Raw genomic sequence first — 6,305 nt, 5'->3', positions numbered from 1 at the left:
CCCACCGCCTCATATTTCCTCTTATTTTTTTTCAAAAGTTTTCAATGTTTATTTATTTTTGAGAGAGAAGATGGGTGCAAACTGGGGAGGAGCAGAGAAAGAGGTGCAGATGATCCTAAGCAGACTCCATGCTGTCGGCACGCAGAGCCGGACATGGGGCTCACTCTTAGGAACCGTGAGATCATGACCTGAGCTGAAGTCAGACACTTAACTGACTCAGCCACCCAGGCGCCCCACCTCACATTTCCTCTGAAAAATTGGGATTCTCTGGATTCTTCTACTTCTAATCTTGAGTATGTCATAAACAGTTAGAAAGCCATAGCAATGCCCATCTAAAAGTAGGGATGATTTAAGTTTTAAGGTCCTACATATTGGGCATTGCTGCTTATGAAGTTTCAAATAATTTTCTTCAACCCTGTTTCCCAGTATTAAAAATACATTAACTGAAAGAGAAATCTGAACAAGTGAAAATTATGAATGATAAAAAGACTGAAAATGAACAAATGGGATGAATAAATCTAACAATATCCTACAAGATAAAATCTGTCTTTATCCCTTGATCTATTAAAAGATATACACAAGTTCAAAAACAAAACAAAAAGATATTTATGTTAAAAAACAAAACAAGAGTTATCCTATTGGAGCAATGCACGCTTTCTAAAATCAAAATTTCATGTATTTTTTATATGTTTCAGAGTTGAAGTATTCACAACAGATGGCTGCATAAATAGATATTTCCATAAGTAATGACGGAATCTTTCCACTCGGTTTCATTTGTGGGTTTTTTTCATACATTTTAGAAGTATGAACATATGAAAACATAACTTAGATAAATTTCCCATCAAAACAATGTGACACTAGAAAATAAAAATCTACCTTATTGTACCTAATTTAAAGAAAAAGAAACTGGAAAATTAATTCTGGAGAAACAGCATTAATTAAGTACATGAAATTCTCTCTCTCTCTCTTTCTCTCTCTCTTTGGTCTTCAGAATGCTTAGTTTAAGAAATGTTCAAAGGAAGAATTTTTCGAGGAGTAAATAACACATGGCCAGTTACTGCTAATAATGAGGGGATAGTGAGGATATTTTCTTTTGATATTCCATTATACTTTCCCTCCATGCCAAGAAGAGTGATGTGGAATGTTAGATGATACCTACTATGATAATACTCAGAATCCAAAAAATTTTCCCCTTTGCCAGTGCCTAGATTATGCATAAACTCCACAACATGTACTATAGGAAATTTTCACTTTAATTTTGTAACTGAAGAGTAATTGACATACAATACTGTATTAGTGTCAGGGGAACAACATAGTTATTCAATATTTATGTACACTATGAAATGCTCGCAGTAAGTCTAGTCACCATCAGTCACCATACAAAGTTGTTACAATATTATTGACTACATTTCCTATGCTATACAATACAACCTCATCTCCTTGTCTTATTATTTTATAATTGGAAGATTGCAAGTCTTTTTTTATTTTATTTTATTTTAGAGAGAGAGAAAGCCTGAACAGGGTAGAGGGGCAGAGAGAGAGAGAAAGAGAGAGAGAATATCTTAAGCAGGCTCCACCCTCAATATGGAGTCTGAGGTGGGGCTTGATCCCAGGACACTGGGATCATGACCTGACCTGAAATCAAGAGTCAGACACTCAACTGACTGACCCACCCAGGTGCCCTGGAAGATTGTAAGTCTTAATCCCCTCAACTGTGTTGTCCATTCTTCCATTCCCCTCCCCTCTGGCGACAGTTTGTTCTCTGTATCTATGAGTCTATTTGTTTTGTTTTGGATTTCATATGTAATAAAGTCATGGTATTTGCCTTTCTGTGTATGAATTATTTCATTTAGCATAAAACCTTCTAGTTTTATTCATATTGTCACAAATAGCAAAACTTTATTTTTTTATGACTGAGTAATATTTCATTAGTTATGTATTTACTCCAACTTCTTTACCGTTCATCCATCCAACATTTAGCTTACCTTTATATCTTGGCTATTATAAATAATGCTATAATGAAGAAAGGGGTGCATATGGCTTTTAGAATTAATATTTTCTTTTATTCAAATAAATACCTAGCAATGGAATTGTTGGATCATGTGGGACTTCTATGTTTAATTTTTTGAGAAAACTTGATACTGTTTTCCATAGTGGCTATACCAATTTACATTCCCACCAACAGTGCACAAAGGTTCCCCTTTGTCCACATTCTCACCAACCCTTGCTATTTCTTGTCTTTGTGATACTTGCAATTTTTATTTGGTGCGAGGTGATATTTTATTGTGGTTTTGATTTGCATTCCCTGATGGTTACTGATGCTAAGCATCTTTTCATGTGTCTGTTGGCCATCTATATGTCCTCTTTGGAAAATATTCTCTTTGGTAAACGCCTGTTCACATCCTCTGCTCTTTTAGTTCAGATTTTTTTATATTGAGTTTTAGGAGCTTTTTATATATTAAGAATATTAACCCCTTATCGGGTATATTATTGTAAATATCTTCTCTCATTCAGTAGTTGCCTTTTGTTTGATAGTCTCCTTTGTTATGCAAAGCATTTTAGTTTAATACACTTTCATTTGTTTATTTTTGTTTTTGTTGTCCTTGCCTGAGAAGATATATCCAAAAAAAAATATTGCTAAGACCAATGTGCAAGAGCTTACTGCCTAGGTTTTATGGTAGGATTTTATGGTTTCAGGTCTTATATTTAAGTCTTTAATCCATTTTAAGTGTATTTTTGCATATGGTATAAGAAAGTGGTCCAGTTTTTTCTTTTGCATGTAGCTGTCCAGTTTTCCCAGCACCATTCATTGAAGAGACTTCCTTTTCCCTAGCGTATATTCTTGTCTACTTTGTTGTAGATTAATTAACCATATAAATATGGATTTATTTCCGGGGTTTCTATTCTGTGTGCTGGTACCACACTTTGTTGATTACTACAGCTTTGTAGTATGGTTTGAAATTAAGGAATGTCATACCTCCAGCTTTGTTCTTTCTCAGGTTTGGTTTGGCTCTGCAGGATCTTTTGTAGTTCCATACTAATTTTAATATTATTTGTTCTAGTTCTGTGAAGATGTCATTGGTATTCTGATAGGGATTGCACTGAATCTGTAGATTGCTTGATTAGTATGGACATTTTAATGATATTCTTTCAGTCCATGAGCATCCCTGTATCTTTACATTTGTTTGTGTCATCTTCAATTCATTTCATGAATCTCCTATAGTTTTCAATGTATTTGGTAAAATTTGTTCCTAGGTAAAAATCTATTGGTAAAATTTGGTAATTTCTGTTGGTAAAATCCATTTGGTAGAATTTATAAATTCTTGGTAAAATATTTTCCTAGGCATTTTATTCTCTTTGATGCAATGATAAATAGTTTTCTTAATTTCTCTGATAGTTCACTATTAGTGTATAGGAATACAAGATATTTTTGTTTATTATTTTTTATCCTGAAACTTTACTGAATTCATTTATTAGTTTTAATAATTTTGGGATGGAGGTGTTAGGGTTTTCTATATATTATCATGTCACCTGAAAATAGTCACAGTTTTACTTACTTACCAAGTTGAGTGACTCATTTCATTTTCTTATCTAATTTCTGTGACTAACACTCCAATGCTATGTTAGATAAAAGTATTGATGTGGATATCCTTGTCTTATTCCTAATCTTAGGGGGAAAGCTTTCAGCTTTCACCATTGAGAATGTTGTTAGCTATGCATTTGCTATATATGGCTTTAGTTGTGTTGAGGAACCTTCCCTCTACATCCATTCTCTTGAGAGTTTTTATCCTAAATGGATGTTGAATTTTGTCAAATGCTTTTCTGGCATCTATTGAAATAATTATATGGTTTTACCCTTTGTGTTATTAATGTAGTGTATCATATTGATTGATTTGTGTATATTGAACCATCCTTGCATCCTTGGAGTAAATCCCATTTGATCATGATATATGATTCATGTAGTGTGTTGTTAAATTTAGTTTGCTAATTTTTTTATGTTAATCAGGGATACTGGTGTGTGTGTGTGTGTGTGTGTGTGTGTGTGTGTGTGTGTGTGTATTTAGTGTTTTTGTCTGGTTTAGGTATTGAAGTAATTTTAGCCTTATAGAATGAGTTGAAAAAATTTCTCCCTCATCATTTGTTTTTTAACAATTTGATAAGAATAGGTATTAACTCTAAATATGTGGTAGGATTTCACCAGTAAAGCTGTCTGGTTCTGGACTTTGTTGAGAGTTTTTTGATTGCCAATGCAGTTTCATCACTAGTAATCATTCTGTTGTGATTTCCTATTTCTTCTTGATTCAGTCTTGAAAGATTGTACATTTCTTGGAACTTGTTCTATGTTGTTACATTTGTAGGCACATAATTTTTACTGTAGTCTTTTATCATTTTTTGTATTTCTATGGTATTTGTTATAACTTCTCTTTCATTTTTTTATTTTATTAATTTGGATCCTCTTTTTGAAAAGAGAATTGTTTGGTGAGCCTTGATAAAGGTTTATCAGTTTAGTTTATCTTTTTCAAGAACTGGCTCTTAGTTTCATTTATCTTTCTTGTCTGTCTCTATTTTATTTAGTTTTGCTATGATCTTTATTGTTTCCTTTTTTGGTAACATTGAGCTCTGTTTTTTGTTTTTTTTTTTTTTTCCTAGTTCCTCTAGAGTTAGTTTAGATTATTTGAGATTTGTCTTGTTTCTTGAGGTGGGTTTTATCACTATAAACTTCACTCTTAGATTTGCTTTTGCTGCACCCAATAGATTTTGAAGCATAATTTTCCATTTTGTCTCAACGTATTTTTTAATTTCCTCTTTCATTTCATTGTTGAACCATTGGTTGCTTAGTAGCAGAGAGTTTAGCTTGTGCATATTTGTGTTTTTTCATTTTCTTCTTGTAGTAAGTTTCTAGTATCATACCACTGCAGAGGGAAAAGATGGTTAATGTGATTTCAATCTTTTTTTTTCTAGAAAGAGAGAGAGAGAGGGAGGGAGGGAAGGAGGGAGGGAGAGGGAGAGGGAGAGGAGAGAGAGCAGCATGGAGGCTGATGTGGGGCTTGACATAGGCTCAATCTCATGACCTGAACCAATATCAAGAATTGGACACTTAACTGAGCAACCCAAGTGCCCCTGATTTCAGTCTTTTTAAATTTATTGAGACATGCTTTGTGACCTAATATATGGTCTATTTTGAAGAATATTCCATATGTATTTGAGAATAATATGTATTCTGCTGGTTTGAGATGGAATGCTTTATCTTCTGTTAAGTTCATCTGGCCTAATGTGTCATTCAAATCCAATGTTTCCTTAATTTTCTCTGTGGATGATCTATCCATTGATGTAAGTTGGGTGGTAAAATCCTCTACTATTATCATATTACTGTCAACTTCTCCCTTTGCATCTATTAATATTTGCTTTATATATTTAGATGTTTCTATGTTGGGTGCATAAATATTCATAAGGGTTGTGTGTTGTGGGACTGATCTCTTTATCATTATGTAATGTCCTTGTCTCCTTTTATAGGCTTTGTTTTAAGGTCTACTTTGTCTGACATAAGCATAGCTACCCTAGCTTTCTTTTTGTTTTCATTTTCATTTGCAAGGAGTATCATTTTTACCTCTTTCAATCTGTGTCTGTATATCTGAAGTGAGTCTTTTGTAGACAGCTTATAGATGGTTCTTATTTGTTTGTTTGTATCTATTTAGCCAACCTAGGTCTTTTGATTGAAGCATTTATTCCATTTACATTTAAAATAATTATTGATTGGTGTGAATTCATTGCCATTTTGTTGTTTTCCTGTTTTATTTTTTTACATTTATTTATTTATTTTGAGAGAGACAGTGAGCAGGGGAGGGGTGGAGAGAAGGAAAGAAAGAGAATCCCAAGAAGTTCATGCTGCCAGTTCAGAGCCCAAGGTGGGGCTTGAACCCACGAAACCATGAGATTATGACCTGAGCTGGAATGAAGAGTCAGACGTTTAACCAACTGAGCCACCCAGTCGTCCCTTCCTGTTCGTTTTTATAGTTCTTCTCTGTTCCTTTCTTCTTTCCTTGCTCTCTTCCCTTGTGATTTGATAACTTTCTTTAGTGTTATGTTTGGATTTCTGTCTCTTTACTTTTTTGTGCCTCTATTATAGGTTTTTGGTTTGTGGTTACCATGAGACTCATATATAACAACTTATGTATATAGCAGTCTATTTTAAACTGGGGTTGTTTAAGTTTGAATGCATTCTGAAGCACTACATTTTTACTCTCCTCCCTCCATGTTTTATATTTTTGGTATCATGGTTTATATCTTTTTATTTAGTATATCTC

Source organism: Panthera onca, chromosome B1 (genome assembly GCF_046562875.1).
Source record: "Panthera onca isolate mPanOnc1 chromosome B1, mPanOnc1 haplotype 2, whole genome shotgun sequence".
NCBI lineage: Eukaryota > Metazoa > Chordata > Mammalia > Carnivora > Felidae > Panthera > Panthera onca.
The sequence above is the reverse complement of the archived record's forward strand: the minus strand, read 5'-3'. Positions refer to the sequence as shown.